The following is a 15,289-nucleotide window of genomic DNA, read 5'->3' as shown; positions in this document are numbered from 1 at the left end:
AAACACACAACTTGCTCTGTAGCAAGCTACCTTCAAATTATCACACCAAGTAGGCAAAAATGGAGAAATGTTTTCCAATACGATCACATACGCATCGTGCCGCAGGCACCCCCCTGCAAGTGCTGGAGACTGCGGGAGCCGCAGAGCCCGCTTCTCCTGGGGGCCCAGGTTGGGGTCATCGCTGGGCAACGCTTCCAGTGGCCGGGACTGAGTGCCCCAAAGCACAAGCCCCGCCCAGCCCTTCCGTGGCTTCACTGCACTCTCCCACCTTGAGAAGTCAACCTTTCAGCCCCCAGCGCTGCACACCTCCGCCATCCGGAGGGAGCCCAGCCGGGGTTTGGAAGCCAGGGTCGGCCGGGATTAGCTCCTGCAAAACAGGAAACGCACGCGCAGGCCTCCTCCCGACAGAGGCGTGTCGTCATGGGAACGACTCAGTCCGTCTGCTCCAGGTTAAAAATTAAGCCCCACCTGGCAGGTGCTTCCCGGCCCCCACTCCTTCCTGCCCCACCGCCCTTCTGTCTGCGGAGTAGTGGTCAGGGGCCAAGGGGTCTGTTGCCTGGACCCTAACTGGGATGGGACGCACCTTGTCAGGGAGGAGGGCCCATGGGTAGCCACAGCTAACTGCCCGTCCTGGACAGATGCCAACATGGAGCTGAGCCCCCTCCGCACACGCTGCGGCCTGGGGTCCAGCTCACTGTAGCACAGCCGGGCATGGAGGACTCCCAGGCCGCAGCTCAGTCTTGGGCCCAAGCTCGGGGAGAGGCCCACAGAGGACTCAGTCAAGGCACCCCTCCCCCAGCAGTGGGGGCAGCACCAGACTCTGGCGAGGCCAACTCAGCGATCAGACCCTGGATTTAAAGAGGTGGAGCCGGCGCGTTCCCAGCCAGCCAGGCCCAAGAACTGACGCCTCATTGATTGACACCTGCCCCAAGACGCTAAGGTTCCCGGGCCCCGCGCCCTTCTGGTGGGTTCTGAGATTTCCCAAGTTGGGGTCCTGGCCACCAAAGACCCCAATGAGTGTGCTGGGGATGTCTACACAGCAGAAATCCCGAGGCAGTAGGCACAGTGGCACAGTGGGCAGGCCTTGAGATGTCTGTCTACACAGCAGAAATCCCGAGGCAGTGGGCACAGTGGCACAGTGGGCAGGCCTTGAGATGTCTGTGGGAGTGACCCAGACAGGCCTGGACAGGGACAGAGGTCATCCCACAATGAAGAGCGAGTCCCTTTTCCTCAGCCCCTTTGGGAGTGTGGCCGTTGTGGGGGCATGGCTGTTGTGGGGGGCATGGCCGTTGTGGGGGGCATGGCCGTTGTGGGGGGCATGGCCGTTGTGGGCAGCATGGCCGTTGTGGGGGGCATGGCCATTGTGGGGGGCATGGCTGTTGTGGGGGGCATGGCCGTTGTGGGGGGCATGGCTGTTGTGGGGGGCATGGCCGTTGTGGGGGGCATGGCCGTTGTGGGGGGCATGGCTGTTGTGGGCAGCATGGCTGTTGTAGGGGCATGGCTGTTGTAGGGGCATGGCTGTTGTAGGGGCGTGGCTGTTGTAGGGGCGTAAAGCTGTTGTAGGGGTGTGGACATTGAGGGGAGCAGGACCAGTTGTGGGCAGCATGGCCATTCTTCTGCAGGAACAACTTCAGATGACCATGGAAACCCTTGAGCTTGGCCCTAGCCCTGGGAGGTGGCCCTGCTGGAAGAGGTGTGATAGGGGGTAGACTTGGGGTACCTGTGAGTGAGAAGTACAGCACCCGGCAGTGACTGCACAGAGCTGTGCTGCCTTCCAGACCACAGAGGTGCCCGTCAAATGTGGAACCAGCACAGCCTGGGAACTGATTCGGATTAGGGCTGAAGCCAACACAGAGGGGAAAGATGGCGCTTTCCAGAGACAGTCTGAGCTCCTGGATCAAGCCATTCCTGAACCAGACCCCTGCTTCAAGTCAGTTAACTCCCTTTTGTACTCGGGCTAGTCCAAGCTGGCTCTGTGACATTTGGCAGCCAGAGACCCTGTGTGCTACCACGGACAGAGCAGGCCCCACACAACCACACAGGAGCTGGGAAAGAGCGCTCCAGGCATGTGTGCCTCCTGACAGACCCAGGGCAGCACGTGGGAGTCTCCCACCTGTCACCAGCACCAGGCCTCAGAATTGACAGAGGCCGTTCCGTTTTGATTTGTCTACTTTAACAAAAAATTGAATTTGAATTGCATAATTGCTTAAGTCAGGAAGAGTAATGACATTAGGGCCATCTAGACTGGACATTTCTGCCCAAATCACATTACACCGAGACAGCCGGCCCTGGGGTCCTGACCACATCCAGCCCCAGCAGCTTCCAGGGTCACAGCGTCTGCCCTGGCCCAGGCTTGGCCCTGGCCTGCGGCCACTGCCCACTGGTGCTGGTGTGATCCCCAGATCTGAGGCCCGAGCCTCTCGTCTCCATGCCAGTCACCCACTGTTGTTTTCTCTTCCAACAAGCTTGGATCAGTGTGCCTCAGTGCACAAATACATTGGAAAGGGAGACCTTGTGTGATGTGACCCTGTGAAACCACTGCTTAATGTGCTGCTTGTAGTTCTTGTCTAAAAGCAATGGCAAACACCAGCACCAACAACAACTCTACAGTCTCCTCCACTCACTACACTTTGGTGACTGCCATGGTCCAAACTATTAACTGGGAAATACAGAAATAATTCACCATTTTTACATCACCTTTGTTATGAGTTATTACGACCAATCTCTCAGTGTGCCTAATTTGTTCATTACATGTCATTAGACACGCGTCTGCATAGGAAAACACACCTCATGGCCTCAGTTTCCAGCATCCACGGGGGTCCTGCTGAATTTTTCCCGATAAGTGGAATCAAAGGCTGTGGCTGGGAGTTGTGGAGTGTTCCTGTCTAGTCTGTCACCTGTAGAACATTCTGGAAAACACGTGGTTAGTCCGTGGCTTGGGCAATGTCTTCCCCCAGCCGGGAGCCATGCAGATTAAATCTCTCCCTCTCCCTCACCCTGCTCAGTGCTGGGGTGTCAGCTCGTGGCACTGGGTGGACAGCTGTTGCCCACCACTCCTGGGGGACTGGAGAGCGAAAGGACAGACAGCATGGACAAAGTTCCAAGATACCACGAGAGCCACGCCCTGCTTCCAAAGTGATTTCCCGTCTTGACAAATACTTGTTGAGCACCTCTGTGATGCACAGAGCGGGCCTGGACTGTGCACACACAGATGCGGAGAGCACGGGACTAAGGCAGACCCGAGGTAACTGCACATGCATGACTGTGTCAGAGCAGGTTATGGCGGACACACACAGTCCCATGTTCTCTTGCACAGATGTGTGCACATCTGTGTGTGTTCCAGAGCAGGGTGTGCTGCACTGCAGGAGTGCTGGTGACAGTCACACACGGAGATGGCTGGTTGGTGAGCCAGGGGTCGTACGTGTATGTGTCTGCATAAAGTAAGCAGGCACCGTCAGCCAGAGGTGAGCGGGGCACCTGGGACCCCTGGGTCTCCACTCTACACAAACCAAACCATTTGCCTCCAGCACCTGCAGTCTGGGCCTGAGGACTCCGCGTGGCAAGGCCCACGCCTGGCCTGTGCACAGGGCGAGCAAGCCGTGCTCAGTGGCCAGTGTGGACACGCCTCCAGCACACCCAGTCAAGCAGACGTGAACCCCAGTCCCTCCAGCAGGATGGCTCATGCAGGGTTGTGCAGTGGGACAGCCCTCCCCTCCCCAAATCTCCTGGAATCGCTTCCCCAGCAGCTGATTTAGTTCAACACCTACCTTGGCCTTGTTTTGGGAGAGCAAAGCCAAAAGCCAAAGCCAGGCTACTGCAGCTAAGCTCTGCCATTCGCAAGGATTTAAAAGAATGAGCTAGTGCAGCAATGTACTAGCGTGGAAATATCTGAGAAGTATTCTGCAGAGGTAACAATGTTCATCTGCAGAAACGGTACCGTTTTCTTTAAGCACACATGGTCATATGAGACAGATCTATCTGGAAGACAATGGGTTAGCTTGGAATGAGCCAAAGACATTCAGTTTCCACAAACTGAATATATCCACTTACTTGTTAGGCAAGGAGATGTTAATTCCAAAGTGTAGAGTAGGGCATGTATGTACCCACACACACACACACACACAGAGTGTATACAGACACTCCATTCTGTGTTTGCATGTGTCTGCTCATATATCAACACTGTGTGTGTGTGCACGTGTGTGTTCATGGCTGAGAATTCTGAAAAGAAATGCCAAAGCAGCAGTCGTGATCAGCAGAAAGATTAGGAACGGGGAAGTCCTGGGGGATTTCAGCATTTTACTCTGTACACCTTTGCATGATGAGATTTTCGTTCAATGCGCACCTGCTGAGATCTGACAAAGTAGACTGGTTTCATTCACAGCTTCTGTGAAAGTGGTGGTGACCTCACTCACCCAGCTCAGTCCGGGAGTGAGTATTTTAGCGCCTTCTCCCGGGAGGGCCTGGCCGCGGTTTGAAGGGAGGACGCAGGCATGCAGGCGGGGTGGGCACTCAGACTTGCAGGTGACGTGCGGCAGTGATGGAGGCTGAGGGAGGCTAAGCCTCCAGTCCGAGGACACCGACAGAGAACAGGCCTCCTGCTCTGAGCGAAATGTGCAGCCCCCAAGGGTCTCTGGCTAGACCCCCTGTACTGAAAGGTCCTGAGGCTCTGTCTTCCGATTGCTCTACCCCTCGTGGTGAGATCATTCAAACACTCCACTCCCTCCCGAAGTGAGAACAAGAGCTAAATTTACACGCAGTAACCTAACGCTGCGTCTGCAAGTCCAAGCCGCCAACAATCTACAGGAACGCTCGGCCCATTCCCAACACAGGAATGATTTCACACATGTCCAAGCCGCCAACAATCTACAGGAACGCTCGGCCCATTCCCAACACAGGAATGATTCTCACACAAGTCCAAGCCGCCAACAATCTATGAGGAACGCTCGGCCCATTCCCAACACAGGAATGATTCTCACACATGTCCAAGCCGCCAACAATCTATGAGGAACGCTCGGCCCATTCCCAACACAGGAATGATTTCACACATGTCCAAGCCGCCAACAATCTACAGGAACGCTCGGCCCATTCCCAACACAGGAATGATTTCACAGAAGTCCAAGCCGCCAACAATCTATCAGGAACGCTCAGCCCATTCCCAACACAGGAATGATTTCACACATGTCCAAGCCGCCAACAATCTATGAGGAACGCTCGGCCCATTCCCAACACAGGAATGATTTCACACATGTCCAAGCCGCCAACAATCTATGAGGAACGCTCGGCCCATTCCCAACACAGGAATGATTTCACACATGTCCAAGCCGCCAACAATCTACAGGAACGCTCGGCCCATTCCCAACACAGGAATGATTTCACAGAAGTCCAAGCCGCCAACAATCTATCAGGAACGCTCAGCCCATTCCCAACACAGGAATGATTTCACACATGTCCAAGCCGCCAACAATCTATGAGGAACGCTCGGCCCATTCCCAACACAGGAATGATTTCACACATGTCCAAGCCGCCAACAATCTATGAGGAACGCTCGGCCCATTCCCAACACAGGAATGATTTCACACATGCATCTCACTGGCCATGGAGCTTCTGATTCCAGAACAACTGAGAAAAAAAAATCAAAAAGTAATGATCCCTAAGACAACATGGCTACTCCTGCACCCTGCAGGCCATGCGTGGTGCCCAAGAGATCACCCAGATCCCTCAGCCGAGACAGAGCCTCTGGAAGGTGCTCTTGAACACAATTTGTTCTTTTCAAGGCATGCAGATAGATGATGTCCATTCCAGCACTTCATACCATGATACTGGCAAGGATGAAAATTAAAGGGTCTGGGAACATTATCCAGGCAGCTCCTCACATCCAAGAACCCTGCCTGTGTTCACCGAGAGATGACCTGTGGCTCCACAGCAAGGCAAACAATGGCACCAAGCATAAAGCCTGCATCTGAGGTAGCTGGACTTCCCTCCTTCCAGAGAAATTAATGCAAAACAGAAACTAGAGGGTTGCATGTGAATTTAAGACTACAAAACACATACTGCTACATCTATGCCAACTACCACTACCACCATCATCACCACCAGCACCATCACCACCACCATCATGACACTACCATAACCATCATTACTACCATTACCATCATTGTTACAATCACTACCATCATCATGATCACCACCACCATCACCACTATCACTACCACCACCATCATTACCATCACCACCACCACCATCACCACCATCATCACACTACCATAACCATCATTACTACCATCACCATCATTGTTACAATCAATACCATCATCATGATCACCAACATAATCACCACCATCACCACCACCATCATCACCATCATCACCATCACCACCACCACCACCATCATCACCACCACCACCACCACCATCATCACCATCATCACCATCACCACCACCACCACCATCATCACCACCACCACCACCATCACCATCATTATTACCATCATTACAACAATCATCATCATCGTTACAATCACTACCATCATGATCACCAACATAATCACCACCATCACCATCATCACCATCACCACCACCACCACCATCACCACCACCATCATCACACTACCATAACCATCATTACTACCATCACCATCATCATCATAATCACTACTCATCACAATCACTACCATCATAATCATCACCATCACCACCATCACAACCATCACCACCATCCTCACCATAATCACAATCACTACCATCCTCACCATCATTACCATCACCGCCACCACCACCATCACCACCACCACCATCACCACCACCATCACCACCACCACCACCATCATTATCACCATCATTACTACAATTACCATCATCATCACAATCACTACCATCATCACCACCACCACCATCACCTCCAGCTCCACTAGGTCCATCATTATCGTGTCCTTCCTCCCCACTGCCCCCACCACCATGGAGTCTGAGACTCGGGCTCCTCTCTTTCTATCAGAAGCAGCCCAGGATGCCAACCCCAGGTCGAGGCACTGAAGACGTCATGATCACAATGCAGGTGGGACAATGCGGCAATCAGCCATCTGCAGGCTGAAGAACCTGTCCGAAAGTCATCTATGAGCACACGGAGGAAAGCATTCCTGGTCTGTGTTCAGACCATGCCTCTGCACAGGCAGTGTCACACCAAACACTGCACAAGGCAACGCGTGAGCCGGCCTCGTTTCTCTCCTGTGCTCTGGCCAGCTACCTGCTGATTTGCCCATGTGTGGGTGTCGCTCAGGTACCTCAAACTCAAAACTAGGCTCTGGTGCAAACATGAATGTGAATCTCCCCTCTTCCGATTCTCTTCCAATCTCTCTCATCTTAGGAAACAACACTGCCCCTCTGCCATACTGCTCATGCCAGAAATCCAGAGGTCTCATCTGCTGCCCACTTCTCACTTCCCCTCAGGCAATTCCATGACGACAGGCAGCAGGTCCTACTGCCCCCACACAATTGGGACCTCTCCAGGGACATTCAGTTGCACCACCCAAACACCCTGGTGTGAAACCACCATTGCCACTCTTCTGGCCTCCCTCCCAATCTCCTTGTTCCCACATTTGCCTCTGTCTCCACTCAGAGCTTGGGGTGATGTTACGAGAAGATAAATATGATCATGTCAACCCTCACAACTAAAATCAGTCACTTGTCCCTGGCCACTGGTCTTAATATTTAAAATTAAAAGCCTAACATGGCCATAGAGCCCCCGGCGAGCTTCCTTATCCACCTGCTGCTCCAGGCACCCAGCTCTTCATGCACCCAGCTCGCTCCGACCCCCAGGCCTCTGCACTGCCATCCCCCATGACGCTGCTGTGTCCATGAAGGCACAGGCCACTCTGTCCTCCCCCACTAATGGTCATGATAAGCATGTTTTTAATGAATTGTTGAACAATGGCAGAACAGACACAGCCACTCACTGACACGGGGAGAAAGCACAACTTCCTACAGGTTCTACCGCTGGGCCCCGGGCCTCAGCACCAGGAGTGAGGAATTCCCTGGTGGACCTTCCAAGGGTTGATCTGGTCAGATCTGCCGTGCACACACAGCTTCAGGTGAGCTGGGTCATGTCTACACTGTGGTCAGATCCACCGTCTACACCTGTGGCTTCAGACACACTGGGTCATTTCTACACGGTAGGAAGAAGCACGCACTTTCTCTGTCACAGAAGAACAACCTGTAAGAGTCTCTACTGCCTCTTTCGCCTCCTCCATGACTCGAAGGCAGGGAACGATGGGGGTCGAGCTTATCCTCGTCCAGTTCAGAGCACCAAGGGTTGAGAGTCAGGTTGGAGACCTAAGTCCTGGTCCTCCCCGCCTGAGACTGTCCTTCCTTTCAACCAAATGTCCTGGAGTAGAAGATGCCCCTCAACACAGCTCTTAGGGCTCTCTGAGTAGTGTCCCAAGGTCTGGATCTGCCAGGGAAATGAGTCAGGGCTAATCACACAAGCTAGACAATGACAGCAAGGGCAGAACTGGGCACACAAGTCAACATCCAAGCTCGCACGGGATGTGTCCTTAACAACAAAAACACGACTGAAAGATACCCAGTGCGTGACACCGAGAGCTATTACAGGTCAAACCAATTAACAAAGATCAGTGTAAAAACCAACAGGCACACTACACATAGCAAACACGTACAGAATTCCCAAGAGGCCAACAAATCCTTCCGAACAGAAATTCCCACGCATCAGTGCATCTTCAGGTTGACATTAACAGTCAAAACATCTGAGGTTCTTTTACTTCGGTTTTAGTTTGCTTAAAAAGAGGGGTGGGTGTTAAAGGCCTTAGAATCACACAGGAAGAAGATAAACTGAATCTCCTTGGATTTCGCCAAGAAGGTCACAAGTTTCCTGAGTCCCCATCAGCCCATGTGGTGGAAGAGCAAAGAGTGGACGAGGCTCTTTCCCAGGCCAGTCTGCTTGGCCACGGCACAGCGTGTTCCAATTCAGCGAACCTTTGCTGGGCACCTGCCCCAGAAGCCCCTGGCAGGTGCCAGACCCGAGGATAAACAACATCAAGGCCTCCCAAGACCCCACAGTCTGGCAGGGAGGGCCAGGACATGTGTATGTCATTTTCATTCACGCTGGAATTTAATAAGATTTAGACCGATGCACAGGAAATGAGAAGGGAAGATGTCTAGACAGGAGACGGAGGCTGTCTCCTGGAGACATCAGTGACAGAACGCAGGACGCAGGGGCATCAGGGGGAGGTCCTCACAGTCAAGGGCAAAGCACAGAGGAAACAGTGGCACCTGCGTGGACGCCCTCCCCACTCCCACGGCATACTGCAGGTGGACACACCCTGCGCCAGCCTCAGCCTCGCCGGGGGGCTGCAAACGTCATCTGGGTAGACAGGTAGACATCGTCCTGTGCGCCCCACCCCATGTTGACACTGGGAGCTTCCACAGCAAAGTCCAGTTCCCTGCAGATGCTGGAGTGAGCCCACCGCAGCCCAGCCCAGGACGTCCGCTCAGCTGCCAAGACTGCTCCAAAACCAAACACTGCGCCAAGGATCGCGCGATACATGTTTACAGAACCTCTACTGTGGAGAACTGAAGTGGAAGGACACAAAAATAAAACTCAGAAGCCACCATGAAAGCAACCAAAATAAATTTCTAAAAACTAACAAGTGTCCTCAGAGAGCATCTGCGAACCAAGAACCAGATGCCATAGGGGATCGGCGAGGAACCAAAAATAAATAAATAAAACCCTTGTAAATGAACAGGAGTTGCTGAAATGAAAAATTTTAATGGCAGATGTGGAAGCAGCGTTAAGGAAATCTCCAAAGCGACAGAAAACAGTAAGAAAAAAGGGATTTTGGAGAGCAATCCAGCAGGTCCAACCTTGCCAATAAGATTCCAGAAGGAGGAAGCGGAAGGGAAGCTGTTAGGGAAACAGAAGAGCTTTTTCCAGACGCGAGGGTCTCCGGCGTGCTCTGCAGGTGGACAGAGACAGACCCACGGCAAGGAGCACACGCGATTACACGGCTAACGAAAGCAAGGATCCTACCTTCCTCCCAGGCTGTAGACAAGCGGGGGAGCTTCTCCCAGGAATCAGGATGGGTGAGGCCTGGGCTTTCTCACCCTGAGAGCCAGCAGGGTCTCAGATTCCAAGTGCCATTTCCAGCTTAATATTCCATCCCCAAACAAGCTGTCAATCAGTGTGAGGGGGAGGGCGAGGCCTCATACAGCGTCCCTGAGAAACGTCTGGAAGACGCGCCGCAGCAAAACGTGCAGAACAAACAAGGGAAGGGGAAACCGGAGTCCGAGAAACGGCAGCTCCCACCTGACCAGCGCCGGAGAAAGGCGCCACACTGCCCGCTGGGCCCTGGGCTGCACAGCAGTGGCTGTGAACAAGCAGGCCAAGGGCTTCTAGGGAGGGAAAGAGGAGACTCAGGAAAAGCTTCTGCTGTCAAAGCCGGATGTTTTAATACGTGGGCTGCAAGGCACTACTGAACGCAAGGCGACCCCGGGCAAACTCACAGACTGTCCTCGCAGCTGGCGGGACGTACCTAACACGGTAAACGCTAACGCCTGGCTTGATTCAGGAAGCAATTGCACCGTGTGTGGAAGTCCAGGAGGGGACCTTCATGTCCCACAAGGCACCCCCACCTCAGCACTGCGACGCCTCGGGCCAGACCCCTCTGGGTGGGGCCGCCCTGGGTGCTGCAGGACGCTCAGCAGTGTCCCCGCCAGGAGCGGTCCCGGACACCAGTCACCGCTGTGGAGAACCACTCTCCTACCCTCGCGGAAGGCGCTTGTGTAGTATTATCTAGCTAACACCCAGGAGAAACCACCAGAAGAGTGAAAAGTGAGTCGAAGGCCCTGGGGCACAAGGAAGGAAAGCAAGAGCCGTCTGCGCCTGAGCACCTGCGCCCACTGCAGGTTTGTAAATTACGCACACGCACTTTCAAGTTCAACAAGATGTTCGGAGCACAAGAGAAGGTGTGTTTACCTCGAGTGAGGAACCCACTGACGCCTTCATGGAGGGAGCGTGTCTCAAGAGAGACCTGTGCCTTATTCTGTTAGCTCATCTGACACGCTTATGTTCTTTTTGCTAAAGGACATGAGGCCAACAGCTACCGGGGAAGAACACGTTCATAAAACTACGCGTCATCGGAAACCTCTGATGTCACACCACTGGTGGACCTGCAGCACCATGGACAGGGCTGCCAGACACCACGCGGCCAGGGGGGCTGAGGGCACAGTGTATGCAGCCAGGTGCAGTCCTGCGAGGTCCCTGCCTGGCAGGGGGCACTTCCTTGTGCCAGCCAGCCACCTTCTTCTAAGATCAATCACCAGCAACACACACCGTCTCCCAAGCTCCTCTCGGAAAAAGCAAGAGGAACAAAAGGAAGTCATGATAACCTGCACGTTACATGAATCCCTAATGCTACAAAAGGGAAAGCGATTTCAGGCGGGACAGTGATCCCCAGCTTTGCAGTGTGCCCTGTGAATCTTGGGGGCCCCTGGTTCTCCCGCAGCCCGCTCTATGCATCCCCGGGGCTGCGCCTTCCCCCTCGGCCTCCGGCCTCGGCTCTCGCCGGCTTCCCCAGGCTCTGTCTGCCCAGGCCAACTGCAGAGCTCCTCGGTGATTGGCAAGCACGGGAAGTGGCTCTGCCGGGTTCATGGAAGCAGGATTATTATTAATTCAAAAGTGGTCCAGCAAGACGATGCCTTTGAGGGGCTGTGCCCAATCGAGCCTAATGGTTCCGAGTAGAAGTGAGCAGAGAGCTCAGACTCCACTTCACACAAGGTTTTAATTAACAGAGCTGTTGGGCAGAGAGGGGACGCCAATGATTGATTGATGTGCATTTTATTGCCGCCATCAAACGCCAAGCAGCATAACACGCCGACCACCTGCCCCACCACACAGATGCGCTCACCACGAGCCCAGCGGCAGTTCTGCCACCACGAGGGAGATCTGGTTGCTTCTGTTTGCCCCACGGTCCTCACCACCCAGAACAGAGGAACCTCACATCCTCCCAGTCTTTCAACTAGCATGGGACGTGTACAAGATAAAAACGCTGTTAGCCTGTCTGCAGTCCAACCACATTCATTACCTAGAATCCTCAGGATGTGCTCTCGTCTGCCGGCCTCAAAGCACTGGAAGATGTTGCCCGAAAAAGCAACACATAGGGAGCAAGAGGAGAAATTCCCACCTGAGACGTGGTAACTTTGCATGCCTGCTGTCTCAAACGCCAATCATGTGGCGCTTCAGTCAGCAACACCAAGCTCGTTTCCAAAGGGACGGTGATTTCCCTAAGGGAGGGACCCAAATGGAAACCCCAGGCCCGCAGGGGCCAGAGTCGGCGGCCTCTTGCCTGGAGCCACATCAGCTCAGAGGTGCCCAGCTCACCATTCACCCAACCAACAGAGCCTCAGCACAGCTTGGTGCTGGCCAAGTGCCTACAGCATAACCATGGTGGTGGAAGTCACAATCAAAACCCTAAGGTTCTGAAGCCAGGGATTATCTGTCCTGCCCTCTCCCCCCAGGGCTGAACGCAGCCCCTTCCCTTCCTGGTCCTGAGAGCACTTGAGCTCCAGCCCATTGCATCCGGGAGGACGATTTTCCCGTCTCAGTGTCTGAGCCGTCTCATCAACTCACCCCAGAAGCAGGTACTCACAGGACACTGGGGTCAGTGGTCCCGAGCCTTAGACCAGCCGGGGAGCCAGCCAGTAGAGCCGCTTGTGCCTGGAGGACGCCGCCTCTCCTGGCCTCTGATGCCTGCGCTTGGCGTGGCGCTGGAAGACTGTTTACTTATTCATGGACTGCCCGGCGGCCAGGAGCTACTTTGTGTCAGCTGAACAGGGCGGTAATTCAATCTGCAGATGGGAGCCGCAGGGCGTGGACGCCTGTCGCTGTGAGTCACGGGGAAGGGCGGCCGGGAAGACTTGCAGGGAGAGGAGCAGCGTCTGAGGGCGCTGCCCTCCCCACCCCAGATCAGCTCTGCTTGCAGCGCACGACGTGGACAGAATGACACGCAGGGCCGGATCCTCGGGGAGGCAGCGAGGACACAGGCAGTGCCACCTGCACTCAGACGTGTCTGGGGCCCACAGCAATCAGATGGGGTCGGGGAGCCCGAGGGAAAAGACTGTGCACACGAGGCACTGCTGTGGTTCAACGTTTTCTGTGAGTTACATCTCACACAACCCACCCGGCCCAGAATCTCCCACCGTGGGCATCTGACCACCGGCCCATCTCACCCCTCTGACCACACATACCCCCGGGCCTGCCTCACAGCTGCAGCACCCCAGGGCCCACCCCCACATCACAGCCGCCGTACAGACAAGATCCTCCCCTTCCTAGCTGCCAACAAACCCCTTCAACTTTTCAGTGACCACGGTCACCCTGCACCTGGAGATGGTAGACTATTCCGAGGCCAGGAGGGGTGGGTAAAGAGAAATTGGAAGACAGGCCCCAAAATATAGACCCCTGTTGCTCAGCCAGCAGTCTCTGACCTGGACTGGGAGCCCATGGCACACAACAGGTGCGGACAAGAGCGGGCAGGCAGACCCCCTCTGCCCAGCACCACCTGCCTTTCCAGTAGGGGAGACAGCGTGCCGGGCGGGTGTGGAGCAGCAGTCCAGTTCCCCCTGTGACACCTGCACTCCATATCAGAGTGCCCGGTTCGAGTGCCAGCCATTCTGCTCACCATCCAGCTTCCTGGATGCACACCTGGGAGGCAGATGATGGCACAAGTACTTGGGAGACCCAGATGGAGCTGCTGGCTCCTGGCTTTCACCTGGCCCAGCTCCAGCTGTTGCAGGCATTTGCGGATTGAATCAAAAGATGGAAGACATTCTCTCTCCCCTCTCTCTATCTCCCTCTCCCTCCTTCCCTCCCTCCCTCCTCTCTCCTTTTCAGATAAGAAAAGAAAAGACTCCTCTTCTTTGGTGACTTTGGTCAGTATTTTAGCACTACACAGACTTTGAGAAAGTCTTAGCACATAAACCTGCCATGGGGAGTACTGACCTCTGCACCCACCCCCACCTCCTTGAGATAATGCACACCAACATCTGTGTGCTACCATGGTGCTGTATGAGTAACTTGTGATTCACTCCAGCAGTGTCTAAAGCACACAAACCCCTAACATTCTGTCTTCCTGATTTCCCCAGCATCTCCACCCTCCAACACACCTGGAGGCAGCGGTCCTGTTTGGGAAAAACCACTCGTGAGGCTCCTGGGGCCCAGCGATGTGGCACAGCTGCCCCCTGAGGTTAAGCTAGAGCCTGTGACTGTGACACCAACATCCCATACTGGAGTGTTGGCTTGAGTCCAGCTGCTCCACGTCCAATCCAGCTCCCTGCTAATGTGCCTGGGAAGGCAGTGGAAGACCGCCCAAGTCCTTGGGCCCCTGCCACCCACTGGGGAGACTCATTTGGAATTCCTGGCTCCTGGCCTCAGCCTGGCCCAGCCCCAGCTGTTGTGAAAATTTGAGGAGTGAAACAGCGGATGGAAGATCTCTCTCCCCCTCTCCTTCTCCCTATCACTTTGACCTTCAAATAAATAAATAAATATTTTATAAAAGTGCTCTCCTGGGTAATCCCAATGTCCCTTGATGGCAACAGATAAACAGTGGTACAGTCATACAATGGAACAATTCAGTACCAAAAAACAAAAAAAAGGAGCTATCAAACCACAAAAAGACAAAAAAGACAGAGAAAACTTTAAATGTATGTCACTCCGCGAAAGAGACCAGTCTGGACAGGCTATGCCTGTGTGGCTTTCGCTCTGTGATATCCTGGGAAAGGTGAAACTGTGGAGACAGCAAAAGACCAGAGGTTGCCTGGTGGTGGTGGGGAGGGATGAGCAGGTGGGACATGAGGGTTTGGGGGCAGGGCAGCTGTTCTGAGTCTGTACTGGTGGACACATTTGTCCAAACCCAGAGGATGCCCAACACAGAGCAAACCCCAGTGTGGGCCGTGGACCTCAGGCAGCAGCAAAATATTGATATCTGGTTGGCACTGATGCAAGATGTGAGTGATGGGGCCAGCACTGTGGCATGGTGGATTGAGCTACCACTTACAGTGCTGGCATCCCATATGATCCCTGGTTCAAGTCCCAGCTGCTCCCTTTCCAATCCAGCTCCCTGCTAACACACCTGGGAAAGCAGCAGAAGATGGCCCCAGCGCTTGGGCCCCTGTATGGGTAGAGTTCCTGGCTCCTGGCTTTGATCTGGCCCAACCCCAGCTGTTGTAGCCATAAAAATAAATAAACGTTTAAAAAATAAAAGATATGAGTGATAAAGAAACAGGGC

The 15,289-nt window shown here is 54.1% G+C and overlaps 1 protein-coding gene across 5 annotated transcripts in view; it reads right to left on the bottom strand.

Moving 5' to 3' along the window:
• Window positions 1–15,289, bottom strand: part of RIMBP2 (RIMS binding protein 2) — a 189,009-nt gene that overhangs the window by 137,853 nt on the left and 35,867 nt on the right. Inside the window, exon 1 of one of the 5 annotated variants that reach the window (XM_062182191.1) lies at window positions 12,637–12,748. The exons of 3 other annotated variants lie outside the window; for them this stretch is intronic. The gene's annotated coding sequence lies outside the window, so the exon portion shown is untranslated. Of the gene's footprint in view, window positions 1–12,636; window positions 12,749–15,289 lie in introns of those variants that run through there. One more of the 5 variants, XM_062182190.1, reaches the window with a different exon arrangement.

Source organism: Lepus europaeus, chromosome 23 (genome assembly GCF_033115175.1).
Source record: "Lepus europaeus isolate LE1 chromosome 23, mLepTim1.pri, whole genome shotgun sequence".
NCBI lineage: Eukaryota > Metazoa > Chordata > Mammalia > Lagomorpha > Leporidae > Lepus > Lepus europaeus.
The sequence above is the reverse complement of the archived record's forward strand: the minus strand, read 5'-3'. Positions and strand labels throughout refer to the sequence as shown.